This window comes from Somniosus microcephalus, chromosome 9, assembly GCF_052327205.1.
Source record: "Somniosus microcephalus isolate GS21.2 chromosome 9, FLI_Smic_1.0, whole genome shotgun sequence".
Classification (NCBI taxonomy): Eukaryota; Metazoa; Chordata; class Chondrichthyes; order Squaliformes; family Somniosidae; genus Somniosus; species Somniosus microcephalus.
This window is the reverse complement of record NC_140995.1, coordinates 40439430-40454057: the sequence shown is the minus strand read 5'-3', so window position 1 is coordinate 40454057 and position 14628 is coordinate 40439430.

Below are 14628 nucleotides of genomic sequence, written 5' to 3'. Positions count from 1 at the left end.
CAGTGTCAGTAACAATCCCCTGCAGTGTCAGTAACAATCCCCCCGTGTCAGTAACAATCCCCCGTGTCAGTAACAATCCCCCCCAGTGTCAGTAACAACCCTCCCCATGTCAGTAACAATCCCACCGCAGCATCAGTAACAATCTCACCCAGTGTCAGTAACAATCTCCATCAGTGTCAGTAACAATCCCCCCCGTGTCAGTAACAATCCCCCCCAGTGTCAGTAACAATCCCCACCCCGTGGCAGTAACAATACCCCCAGTGTCAGTAACAATTCCCCCCGTGTCAGTAACAATACTCCCAGCGTCAGTAACAATCCCCCCCAGTGTCAGTAACAATCCCCCCAAGTGTCAGTAACAATCCCTGCCAGTCTCAGTAACAATCCCCCCCAGTGTCAGTAACAATCCCCCCATGTCAGTAACAATCCGCCCAGTTTCAGTAACAATCCCCCCAGTGTCAGTGTCAATCCCCCCCACCAGTGTCATTAACAATCCCCCCCAGTATCAGTAACAAACCCCCCCGTGTCAGTAAGAGTCACCCCCAGTGTCAGCAAAAATCACCCCCAGTGTCAGTAACAATCCCCCCCAGTGTCAGTAACAATCCCTCCACTGTCAGTAACAATCCCCCCCAGTGTCAGTAACAATCCCCCCCGTGTCAGTTACAACCCCCCCCCCAGTGTCAGTAACAATCCACCCCAGTGTCAGGAACAATCACCCCATATCTGTAACAATCTCCCTCAGTGTCAGTAACAATCACCTCCAGTGTCAGTAACAATCCCCCCCAGTGTTCCGTAACAGTCCCCCCCAGTCTCAGTAACAATCCCCCCACCAGAGTCAGTAACAATCCTCCCCAGTGTCAGTAACTACCCTCCCCCGTGTCAGTAACAATCCCACCGCTGTGTCAGTAACAATCTCCCCCAGTGTCAGTAACATTCTCCCCCGGTGTCAGTAACAATCCCCCCCGTGTCAGTAACAACCCCCCCCGTGTCAGTATCAATTCCCCCCCGTGGCAGTAACAATCCCCCAGTGTCAGTAACAATCCCCCCATGTCAGTAACAATCCTCCGCAGTGTCAGTAACAATCCTCCCCAGTGTCAGTAACAATCCCCCCCAGTGTCAGTAACCATTCCCCCCTGTGTCAGTAACAATCACTCCCAGTGTCAGTAACAACCCCCCCAGTGTCAGTAACAATTCCCCCCGTGTCAGTAATAATCCCCGCCCAGTGTCAGTAACAAACCCCCCCAGTGTCAGTAATAATCCCCCCCCAGTGTCAGTAACAGTCCCCCCCAGTGTCAGTAACAATCGCCTCCAGTGTCAGTAACAATCCCCCCCAGTGTCAGTAACAATCCTCCCTCCAGTGTCAGTAATAATCCCCCCGCAGTTTCAGTAACAGTCCCCCCCCAGTGTCAGTAACAATCGCCTCCAGTGTCAGTAACAATCCCCCCCAGTGTCAGTAACAATCCCCCCCAGTGTCAGTAACAATTGCTCCCCAGTGTCAGTAACAATACCCACCAGTGTCAGTAACAGTCCCCCCCATGTCAGTAACAATCGCCTCCAGTGTCAGTAACTAACCCCCCAGTGTCAGTAACAATCCCCCCCAGTGTCAGTAACAATCCCCCCACCAGAGTCAGTAACAGTTCCCCCCAGTGTCAGTAGGAATCGTCCCACCAGAGTCAGTAACAACCCCCCCCAGTGTCAGTAACATTCCCCCCCAATGTGAGTTACAATCCCCCCACCAGAGTCAGTAACAATCCCCCCGTGTCAGTAACAATCGCCCCACCAGAGTCAGTAACAATCCACCCCAGTGTCAGTAACAATCCCCCCCAGTGGCAGTAACTACCCCCCCCCAGTGTCAGTGACAAGCCCCCCCAGTGTCAGTTACAATCCCCTCCGTGTCAGTAACAATCTCAACCTGTGTCAGTAACAATCCCCCCCAGTGTCAGTAACAATCCCCCATGTCAGTAACAATCCGCCCAGTTTCAGTAACAATCCCCCCAGTGTCAGTATCAATCCCCCCCCAGTGTCAGTAACAATCCCCCCAGTGTCAGTAAAAAAAACCCCAGTGTCAGTAACAAACCCCCCCAGTGTCAGTAACAATCCCTCCCAGTGTCAGTAACCATCCCCCCCAAGTGTCAGGACCAATCCCACCCAGTCAGTAACAATCCCCCCCAGTGTCAGTAACATTCCAACTCAGTGTCAGTAACAATCCCCCCAGTTTCAGTTACAATCCCCCCCAGTGTCAGTTACAATCCCCCCAGTGTCAGTAACAATCCCGCCCAGTGTCAGAAACAATCCCCCCCATGTCAGTAGCAATCCCCCCATGTCAGTAACAATCCCCCCCAGTGTCAGTAACAATCCTCCCCAGTTTCAGTAACAATCCCCCCCAGTGTCAGTAACAATCCCCCCCAGTGTCAGTAACAATCCCCCCATGTCAGTAACAATCCCCCCAGTTTCAGTAACAATCCCCCCCAGTGTCAGTAACAATCCCCCCCAGTGTCAGTAACATTCCCCCCCAGTGTCAGTAACAATCCCCCCCAGTATCAGTAACAATCCCACCCAGCCCAGTGTCAGTAACAATCCCACCCAGCCCAGTGTCAGAAACAATCTCTCCAAGCCCACGGTCAGTGACAATCCCCCGTGTCAGTAACAACAACCCCCAGTGACAGTAACAATCCCCTCCGTGTCAGTAACAATTTCCTGCACTGTCAGTAACAATCCGCCGCCAGTGTCAGGATCAATCCCCCCTCCCCAGCCCAGTGTCACAATCTCCCCCCAGTGTCAGTAACGATCCCCCCCGTGTCAGTAACAATCCGTCCCCCAGTGTCAGTAACAATCCCCCCCAGTTTCAGTAACGATCCCCCCCAGTGTCAGTAACAATCACCCCATGTCAGTAACAATCTCCCCCAGTGTCAGTAACAATCCCTCCCAGTGTCAGTGACAATTCCACACAGTGTCAGTAATAATACCCCCCCGTGTCAGTAACAATCCCCCCCCAGTGTCAGTAACAATCCCCCCCAGTGTCAGTAACAATCCCGCCCAGTGTCAGTAACAATCCTGCCCAGTGTCAGTAACAATCCCCCCATGTCAGTAACAATCCCCCCATGTCAGTAACAATCCCCCCAGTGTCAGTAACAATCCCCCCAGTGTCAGTAACAATCCCCCCCAGTGTCAGTAACAATCCCACCATGTCAGTAACAGTCCCTCCAGTTTCAGTAACAATCCCCCCCAGTGTCAGTAACAATTCCCCCCCAGTGTCAGTAACAATCCCCCCAGTGTCAGGAAAAATCCCCCCAGTGTCAGTAACAAACCTCCCCAGTGTCAGTAACAATCCCTCCCAGTGTCAGTAACCATCCCCCCAAGTGTCAGTAACAATCCCGCCCAGTCAGTAACAATCCCCCCCAGTGTCAGTAACATTCCAACTCAGTGTCAGTAACAATCTCCCCAGTTTCAGTTACAATCCCCCCCAGTGTCAGTAACAATCCCCCCAGTGTCAGTAACAGTCGCACCCAGCCCAGTGTCAGAAACAAACTCCCCAAGCCCACTGTCAGTAACAATCCCCCCGTGTCAGTAACAATCTCCCCCAGTGTCAGTAACAATCCCCCCCAGTGTCAGTAACAACCCTCCCCGTGTCAGTAACAATCCCACCGCAGTGTCAGTTACAATCTCCCCCAGTATCAGTAACAATCATCCCCAGTGTCAGTAACAATCCCGCCATGTCAGTAACCATCCCCCCCAGCGTCAGTAACAATCCCCCCCAGTGTCAGTAACAATCCCCCCAGTGTCAGTAACAATCCCACCTAGTCCAGTGTCAGAAACAATCCCCCCAATCCCACTGTCAGTAACAATCCCCCGTGTCAGTAACAACAACCCCCAGTGTCAGTAACAATCCCCACCAGTGTCAGTAACAATCTCCGCCAGTGTCAGTAACAATCCACCCCCAGTGTCAGAAACAATCCCCCCAGTGTCAGTAACAATCCCCCCCAGTGTCAGTAACAATCCCCCCAGTGTCAGTAACAATCCCACCCAGTGTCAGTAACAATCCCCCCTAGTGTCAGTAACAATCCCCCCAGTGTCAGTAACAATCCCCCCCAGTGTCAGTAACAATCCCCCTCAGTGTCAGTAACAATCCCCCCCAGTGTCAGTAACAATCCCCTCCAGTGTCAGTAAGAATCCCCCTAGTGTCAGTAACAATCCCACCCAGTCCAGTGTCAGAAACAATGCCCCCAAGCCCACTGTTAGTAACAATCCCCCCGTGTCAGTAACAACAACACCCAGTGTCAGTAACAAACTCCCTCAGTGTCAGTAACAATCCCCCCCAGTGTCAGTAACACTCCCCCCCAGTGTCAGTTACAATCCCCCCCAGTGTCGGTAACAGTCCCCCCCAGTGTCAGTAACAATCACCTCCAGTGTCAGTAACAATCCCCCCCAGTGTCAGTAACAATCCCCCCCACAGTCAGTAACAATGCCACCCAGCTTGGTGTCAGTAACAATCCCCTCAAGCCGACTGTCAGTAACAATCCACCCGTGTCAGTAACAACAAACCCCAGTGTCAGTAACAATCCACCCCAGTGTCAGTAACGATCCCCCCCAGTGTCAGTAACAATTCCCCCCACGTGTGAGTAACAAGCCCCCCAGCCCAATGTTAGTAACAATTCCTCCCATGTCAGTAATAATCCCCCCCAGTGTCAGTAACAATCCTCCCTCCAGTATGAGTAACAATCCCCCCCAGTGTCAGTAACAATCCCCCCCAGTGTCAGTAACAATCCCCCCATGTCAGTAACAATCCCCCCAGTTTCAGTAACAATCCCCCCCAGTGTCAGTAACAATCCCCCCCAGTGTCAGTAACATTCCCCCCCAGTGTCAGTAACAATCCCCCCCAGTATCAGTAACAATCCCACCCAGCCCAGTGTCAGTAACAATCCCACCCAGCCCAGTGTCAGAAACAATCTCTCCAAGCCCACGGTCAGTGACAATCCCCCGTGTCAGTAACAACAACCCCCAGTGACAGTAACAATCCCCTCCGTGTCAGTAACAATTTCCTGCACTGTCAGTAACAATCCGCCGCCAGTGTCAGGATCAATCCCCCCTCCCCAGCCCAGTGTCACAATCTCCCCCCAGTGTCAGTAACGATCCCCCCCGTGTCAGTAACAATCCGTCCCCCAGTGTCAGTAACAATCCCCCCCAGTTTCAGTAACGATCCCCCCCAGTGTCAGTAACAATCACCCCATGTCAGTAACAATCTCCCCCAGTGTCAGTAACAATCCCTCCCAGTGTCAGTGACAATTCCACACAGTGTCAGTAATAATACACCCCCGTGTCAGTAACAATCCCCCCCCCAGTGTCAGTAACAATCCCCCCCAGTGTCAGTAACAATCCCGCCCAGTGTCAGTAACAATCCTGCCCAGTGTCAGTAACAATCCCCCCATGTCAGTAACAATCCCCCCATGTCAGTAACAATCCCCCCCAGTGTCAGTAACAATCCCCCCCAGTGTCAGTAACAATCCCCCCCAGTGTCAGTAACAATCCCACCATGTCAGTAACAGTCCCTCCAGTTTCAGTAACAATCCCCCCGTGTCAGTAACAATTCCCCCCCAGTGTCAGTAACAATCCCCCAGTGTCAGGAAAAATCCCCCAGTGTCAGTAACAAACCTCCCCAGTGTCAGTAACAATCCCTCCCAGTGTCAGTAACCATCCCCCCAAGTGTCAGTAACAATCCCGCCCAGTCAGTAACAATCCCCCCCAGTGTCAGTAACATTCCAACTCAGTGTCAGTAACAATCTCCCCAGTTTCAGTTACAATCCCCCCCAGTGTCAGTAACAATCCCCCCAGTGTCAGTAACAGTCGCACCCAGCCCAGTGTCAGAAACAAACTCCCCAAGCCCACTGTCAGTAACAATCCCCCCGTGTCAGTAACAATCTCCCCCAGTGTCAGTAACAATCCCCCCCAGTGTCAGTAACAACCCTCCCCGTGTCAGTAACAATCCCACCGCAGTGTCAGTTACAATCTCCCCCAGTATCAGTAACAATCTTCCCCAGTGTCAGTAACAATCCCGCCATGTCAGTAACCATCCCCCCCAGCGTCAGTAACAATCCCCCCCAGTGTCAGTAACAATCCCCCCAGTGTCAGTAACAATCCCACCTAGTCCAGTGTCAGAAACAATCCCCCCAATCCCACTGTCAGTAACAATCCCCCGTGTCAGTAACAACAACCCCCAGTGTCAGTAACAATCCCCACCAGTGTCAGTAACAATCTCCGCCAGTGTCAGTAACAATCCACCCCCAGTGTCAGAAACAATCCCCCCAGTGTCAGTAACAATCCCCCCCAGTGTCAGTAACAATCCCCCCAGTGTCAGTAACAATCCCACCCAGTGTCAGTAACAATCCCCCCTAGTGTCAGTAACAATCCCCCCAGTGTCAGTAACAATCCCCCCCAGTGTCAGTAACAATCCCCCTCAGTGTCAGTAACAATCCCCCCCAGTGTCAGTAACAATCCCCTCCAGTGTCAGTAAGAATCCCCCTAGTGTCAGTAACAATCCCACCCAGTCCAGTGTCAGAAACAATGCCCCCAAGCCCACTGTTAGTAACAATCCCCCCGTGTCAGTAACAACAACCCCCAGTGTCAGTAACAAACTCCCTCAGTGTCAGTAACAATCCCCCCCAGTGTCAGTAACACTCCCCCCCAGTGTCAGTTACAATCCCCCCCAGTGTCGGTAACAGTCCCCCCCAGTGTCAGTAACAATCACCTCCAGTGTCAGTAACAATCCCCCCCAGTGTCAGTAACAATCCCCCCCACAGTCAGTAACAATGCCACCCAGCTTGGTGTCAGTAACAATCCCCCCAAGCCGACTGTCAGTAACAATCCACCCGTGTCAGTAACAACAAACCCCAGTGTCAGTAACAATCCACCCCAGTGTCAGTAACGATCCCCCCCAGTGTCAGTAACAATTCCCCCCACGTGTGAGTAACAAGCCCCCCAGCCCAATGTTAGTAACAATTCCTCCCATGTCAGTAATAATCCCCCCCAGTGTCAGTAACAATCCTCCCTCCAGTATGAGTAACAATCCCCCACCAGTGTCAGTAACAATCCCCCCCCCAGTGTCAGTAACAATCCCCCCAGAGTCAGTAACAACCCCCCCATGTCAGTAAAAATACCCCCCAGTGTCAGTAACAATCCCTCCCATTGTCAGTCGCAATCCCCCCCAGTGCCAGTAACAATCCCCCCCGTTTCAGTTACAATGCTCCCACAGTGTCAGTAACAATCCCCCCCCAGTGTCAGTAACCATCCCCCCCAAGTGTCAGTAACAATCCCGCCCAGTGTCAGTAACAATCCCCCCCAGTGTCAGTAACATTCCAACCCAGTGTCAGTAACAATCCCCCCAGTGTCAGTTAGAACCCGCCCCAGTGTCAGTAACAATCCCCCCAGTGTCAGTAACAATCCCACCCAGCCCAGTGTCAGAAACAATCTCCCCAAGCCCACTGTCAGTAACAATCCCCCCATGTCAGTAACAACACCCCCCAGTGTCAGTAACAATCCCCCCCAGTGTCAGTAACAATCTCCCCCACTATCAGTAACAATCCGGCCTGTTAAGTATGTGTATTGTATTGAACAATTAACACAAAGACTTAAACGTATAACTCAAACAGGTCTTTGCTGGTTGGAGGTAGGGACTGCACGTAGGTCTTTACTTCATGCCCACAGGCGGGAACTGAGGGGAGATCAGCACCCACAGTACTATTTATACCCCTATGGCCAGGAGTGGTACTGCGTATCACTACGCCCTACAAGTAGTGCAGTCCTGTCCATAGGTTCAAAGTAGCACACATATTACATACACAACATTCCTCCCTTCTTAGCTTTACAGTCATCTCCCCATTTAACATAACGTAATAACATATATACATATATAACTTCAGGTTTACATAACAGAATTACATAGATACATAGATAACTTCATGTCAAAACAGATCACAGATTCAGTCTCTGCGGAAAACAGTTCACAGATTCAATCTCTGTGGTGTAGTCGGTTCACGTTGCTGGAGTGACTCATTCAATAGTCCTTCCATGGATTTAACAGTTTGAACTTCCGAACTGAATTGGCTCCGTTCGGAGGGACCACGTGTGTGATCTGGTAGAGGTAATAATGGTTCAGATGGGTCATCTTCTGTTTCGACTTTTCCTTTTCTGCTTCTTGGAGACTCTCTGGGCTCCACTGTCAGCTGCCAGCTGCATGCGCAGTTCCTCCTTCTCTTCCTCCTTTTTCCGTAGTAGAGCCACCTTCTCCCGATGTTCCGTAGACTTTTGGTGCTCCTCCATGATTTCTGCACTTTGGGAGTCGAAGTTACAAGCTGGGCAGGACAGGACATCGTAATATTCGGTGTCGTCCACCAGGTCATGGTAATATTCGGTGTCGTCCTGAGCTAGACCAGTGAGAGGGTCGTCTATTTCCTCCATACCCAGCTGGACGTTAGCCAGCTCTTGTTCCAAATCCAGACATCTTTCCTGAAGAGACTTCTTCATGTGTACCTCTGCATCCAGCTTTTTCTGGGCTTTCAGCAAGTCGTTTACTAGTGACCTCATTTGTGATTTTAATACTTCAACTTCCTTTGGAGATTGATTGATCGGACTATGCAATCCCTCTACCGGAGCAGCTGCTTCAGCGGTCTGTTGTTCTACATTGACGTGAGTCAGCGTACTTTTTGCATCCAATGGCTGCTCTGTTGCAGTCGTTTCAGTCTGTGTCGTCACATCAGCCATCTCAATGACTTTTGAGAGCTCCGAACCCCTTTCGTTTGAATATTGAAGTTCGTGTTCAAGTTTTTCCCATTTCAGAGTCCTGTCCTTCAGCATATGCAGGAGTTGGCTGACCGTTAACTCCTCTGACATCAGACGTTTTGGGTGCTCCTGCTCCATTTTCTCCATCAGCTGCTTCTGTTGTCTTTCCAGATTCTCCAACTCTATATCAAAGAACTCTTTCGTTGCATTCAACTCTTGCTCAAAACGGCGAAGCATTTGTTCTAATTGCTGTTGTAGTTTGAAATGGAGTTGAGTTCGAGCCCGGTGTCCCTCAGAAATGGGCACATCAGTAGACTTGCCAGACTCAGAATCCACAGTTAAACTATGTTGTTGTTGCTCAGTGGAATTCTGTGCTGAAACTTTGGGCTAGATTTTCAGTTGCTTGCGCCAGCAGTTAGCGCCTTAAGAGAAGTGATTTTCGGGCGCTATGCGTGTAGCGCCTGGGCGCAGCGCAGTTTGCGCCCCGCCCCAAATTAAGTTGCCCGTTAGCGCCGGCGCAAAGTTTAGCGGCCGCCCGGATGCGCGCGCAGAAAATGACGTCACATCCTCGTGCAACGCCCTTTGGCCGCCCCGAATCCAAACTTCAGTCGGACCGCCCCATTGTGCGCCTGGCGTCCAGAGCGTTTGTAAAATGGAACGCAACACACCCTGGGGAGCGCAAATTAAAGGGCACTCGTACAAAAGGCACTCTGCATGTGTTCTGTGGAAGTAAGCTGTGTGTTGTTCTGAACGGCCTAATTATGTTTCCGGGCACCAATCATTATTATTATTCCTCCTCCTCCTCCTCCTCCTCCTCCTCCTCCTCCTCCTCCTCCTCCTCCTCCTCCTCCTCCTCCTCGTTTCTCCCCAGACTTTGCATTTGAAAAAAATACATGCACCCTTCCCCTTTAAGAGCTCACTGGCACCAGAGTGTCTGCCGTGCGCTGCGCCCGAGCTCGGGTGTTGCGCTCTCCACCGCCAGCTTAGCGCCTAAAGATACTAGTGGAACGCCTCTTTTAGCGCTCCACCAACCTCTTAGGGCGAAGCCACTGAATTTCCGGCAACGGGGCGCTACTTTGGGGCGGGCGATAACCTCGGGTGGGCGCTAAGCTTAGCGCCCCAAAACTGTCTATACTGAAAATCTAGCCCTATGTCTTTTGCACCTGAGTTGGGCTTACCATCATCCGTTCCAGAGTCTGGGCCGACTATCTTCATCGAGTTCTCACTCGTTATTGTTTGTAGGAAATGCCAGTCCATATTCATTTTCCTAATCCACTCGCGTCCTAGTAGTGGAGGACCTCCTTCAGATATCACATATAAGTCCATTATTTGACTGCCTTCGCCCTTGTGGACCACTGCAACCTCTATTTTCCCGATGGGGTACACTCTTTGCCCCGTGTATGTTTTCAATATAATCCCCGTATCCTGTTGGGGAATATGTTGGAATAACTTTCCGTAATCTTTCTTATTTATGACCGTCAATGCCGATCCAGTGTCCAATTCCAGTTTTACTTGGACTCCTTCTATCTGAAGAGTGACCCAAATTGTCTGGAGGTCTGCACCCTTACCAGCGTTGAGTACTCTTAAGCTAGCCAGTTCATTACAGCTTAAGCTAGCCAGTTCATTACTGCTACCATCTGAATCGGACTCCTGTTCGGTCACCTTGTGTACCTTTGCGTATTTTCCTTGCGGTGACTTCTTGTTGCTGGTCTTCTTCCCTGACCTGCATACTCTAGCTATATGTCCAAGCCTACCACAAGTTCTACATTCTTGGTTTTTAAACCAACACTGGTTCTGATCATGTGTTGTCTTTCCACAACGATAACATTTGCCAGAACTCACACCCAATTTGTGTGCACTGAGCTCCGGTGACCGTAGCTGCATTACTGCCGTGCCTCTCGCTGCGGCTTCGTGTGCTGCTGCCATAGTGACCGCCTTCTCAAGTGTCGGCTCATTCTCCTCGAGCAGTCGCTTTTGTGTATCCTGTTTAAATAAACCACACACAAATTTGTCTCGTAGTGCATCTGTCAGTCCCGTTCCAAACTGGCAATATTTCGCTAATTTACGCAATTCCAGCAAATATTCAGCATTGCTTTCATGCTGTAGCTGCCTTCTGTCGTAAAATTTAAATCGTTCCGCTAGCATCAGCGGCGTGGGGTTTAGATGATCTTTCAGGACAGTAACAATCTCATCGAACGTCTTATCCGCCAGTTCATCTGGTGATAACAGGTGTTTCAATTGCCCGTATGTCTTCGCACCCATTAAATTTAATAATGTTAGAGCTTTATCTTGGTCACGAATTTTATTGGCCTTACAATAATTTTTTACTCTTTCAACATATATGGCCCAATCTTCGAGGTCACTATCAAAGGTGCTAATATTCCCATGTTAAGGCATTGTAGATTTGCAATTTCTCAGATTTTATTTTCTTTACTTGTTATCAAAGATGGCGGCTTCCCGCTCTTGCCGTCGTCCTCCGCCCACAAAATGGCGGTTTTCCCGCGCTTGGCGGTCTTCACCCGTCCCCCGACGCCGTCTCCCTTCAGCCCCCAAGTGCGGCCCTTATTTTCGCCGCGATCGCCCGAGTGCGGCCCTTATCAGCGGATGCGATCGCTGGATCGCGAAGTGGCTCCCGACCGAAGCGGCTCTCGGCCCTTATCTTCTGTGCGATCGATAGCCCGCGCTGTGCACCGCGGCTCTCGCACCTTGAGCTTCTGCAGCCGCCGCGCCTTTCAGTCCGAGTGCGGCCCTTATCTTTGGTCCCGATCGCTGGCCCGCGCTGCGCCTCGCACTTGAAGCGGCTCCCAGCCTCTGGCTCACCCGCTCGCGCGGCTCTTGCTCGCTCCCTCCCGGGCTCTGGCTTACCCGCTCGCGCGTTTCACCGCGGCTCTTATCAGGGATTGCGATCGCCCTTATCTCCCGATCGGTGGCCCTGTCTTTGCAGCCAACGCTGCTCGGCTTACCCAAGAGGTTTTGGAGGCTTCAGGGTCCTAATGCCTGTCGCTTCCAGTCGCTGGAAGCTGTCAGGATTTCTGCTGCCCTTCAGTTTTGAGTGGGGTGTTGAGGATTGAAACCTCTCTTCAACGTCCTGTCTTTGGACGAAGCCGCCGTGGAATAACTGCCGCAGGGTTCGAACCGACTCGTCGCCAGTGTTAAGTATGTGTATTGTATTGAACAATTAACACAAAGACTTAAACGTATAACTCAAACAGGTCTTTACTGGTTGGAGGTAGGGACTGCACGTAGGTCTTTAATTCATGCCCACAGGCGGGAACTGAGGGGAGATCAGTACCCACAGTACTATTTATACCCCTATGGCCAGGAGTGGTACTGCGTATCACTACGCCCTACAAGTAGTGCAGTCCTGTCCATAGGTTCAAAGTAGCACACATATTACATACACAACACCCCCAGTGTCAGTAATGATCCCCGCCCAGTGTCAGTAACAATCACCCCATGTCAGTAACAATCTCCCCCAGTGTCAGTAGCAATCGCCTCCAGTGTCAGTAACAATCACCCCCAGTGTCAGTAACAATCCCCCCCAGTGTCAGTAACAATCCCCCCAGTTTCAGTAACAATCCCCCCCAGTGTCAGTAACAATCCCCCCCAGTGTCAGTAACAATGCCACCCAGCTTGGTGTCAGTAACAATCCCCCCAAGCCGACTGTTAGTAACAATCCACCCGTGTCAGTAACAACAAACCCCAGTGTCAGTAACAATCCACCCCAGTGTCAGTAATGATCCCCCCAGTGTCAGTAACAATTCCCCCCACGTGTGAGTAACAAGCCCACCAGCCCAATGTTAGTAACAATTCCTCCCATGTCAGTAACAATCCCCCCCAGTGTCAGTAACAATCCTCCCTCCAGTATGAGTAACAATCACCCGCCAGTGTCAGTAACAATCCCCCCCAGTGTCAGTAACAATCCCCCCCAGTGTCAGTAACAACCCCCCCACAGTGTCAGTAAAAATCCCCCCCAGTGTCAGTAACAATCCCTCACATTGTCAGTCACAATCCCCCCCAGTGTCAGTAACAATCCCCCCCGTTTCAGTTACAATGCTCCCACAGTGTCAGTAACAATCCCCCCCAGTGTCAGTAACCATCCTCCCCCAAATGTCAGTAACAATCCCGCCCAGTGTCAGTAACAATCCCCCCCAGTGTCAGTAACATTCCAACCCAGTGTCAGTAACAATCCCCCCAGTGTCAGTAACAATCCCACCCAGCCCAGTGTCAGAAACAATCTCCCCAAGCCCACTGTCAGTAACAATCCCCCCGTGTCAGTAACAACACCCCCCAGTGTCAGTAACAATCCCCCCCAGTGTCAGTAACAATCTCCACCACTGTCAGTAACAATCCGCCACCAGTGTCAGGATCAATCCCCCCTCTCCAGCCCAGTGTCACAATCTCCCCCCAGTGTCAGTAACAATCGCCCCAGTGCCAGTAATGATCCCCGCCCAGTGTCAGTAACAATCACCCCATGTCAGTAACAATCTCCCCCAGTGTCAGTAGCAATCGCCTCCAGTGTCAGTAACAATCCCCCCCCAGTGTCAGTAACAATCCCCCCCAGTGTCAGTAACAATCCCCCTACCAGAGTCAGTAAGAATCCCCCCCAGTGTCAGGAACAATCGCCCCACCAGAGTCAGTAACAATCCCCCCCAGTGTCAGTAACAATCTCCCAGTGTCAGCAACAATTCCCCCCAGTGTCAGTAACAATCCCCCCATCAGTCAGTAACAATCCCCCCAGTGTCAGTAACAATTCCCTGCAGTGTCAGTAACAATCCCCCCGTGTCAGTAACAATCCCCCTGTGTCAGTAACAATCCCCCCCAGTGTCAGTAACAACCCTCCCCATGTCAGTAACAATCCCACCGCAGCTTCAGTAACAATCTCCCCCAGTTTCAGTAACAATCTCCCCCAGTGTCAGTAACAATCCCCCCGTGTCAGTAACAATCCCCCCGTGTCAGTAACAATCCCCCCAGTGTCAGTAACAATCCCCGCCAGTGTCCGTAACAATCCCCCCCAGTCTCAGTAACAATCCCCCATGTCAGTAACAATCTGCCCAGTTTCAGTAACAATCCCCCCAGTGTCAGTATCAATCCCCCCCACCAGTGTCAGTAACAATCCCCCCCAGTGTCAGTAACACCCCCCGTGTCAGTAAGAGTCACCCCCAGTGTCAGCAAAAATCACCCCCAGTGTCAGTAACAATCTCCCCGTGTCAGTAACAATCGCCCCACCAGAGTCAGTAACAATCCCCCCCAGTGTCAGTAACAATCCCCCCAGTGTCAGTAACTACCCCCCCCCAGTGTCAGTGACAATCCCCCCCGTGTCGGTTTCAATCCCCCCCGTGTCAGTAACAATCTCACCCAGTGTCAGTAACAATCCCCCCCAGTGTCAGTAACAATCCCCCCAGTGTCAGTAAGAATCCCTCTCCCAGTGTCAGTAACAACCCCCCTCAGTGTCAGTAACAATCACCCCCCAGTGTCAGTAACTATCCCCTCCAGTGTCAGTAACAATGCCACCCAGCTGGGTGTCAGTAACAATCCCCCCAAGCCGACTGTTAGTAACAATCCACCCATGTCAGTAACAACAAACCCCAGTGTCAGTAACAATCCACCCCAGTGTCAGTAACGATCCCCCCCAGTGTCAGTAACAATTCCCCCCACGTGTGAGTAACAAGCCCCCCAGCCCAATGTTAGTAACAATTCCTCCCATGTCAGTAACAATCCCCCCCAGTGTCAGTAACAATCCTCCCTCCAGTATGAGTAACAATCCCCCACCAGTGTCAGTAACAATACCCCCCCAGTGTGAGTAACAATCCCCCCAGTGTCAGTAACAACCCCCCCACAGTGTCAGTAAAAATCCCC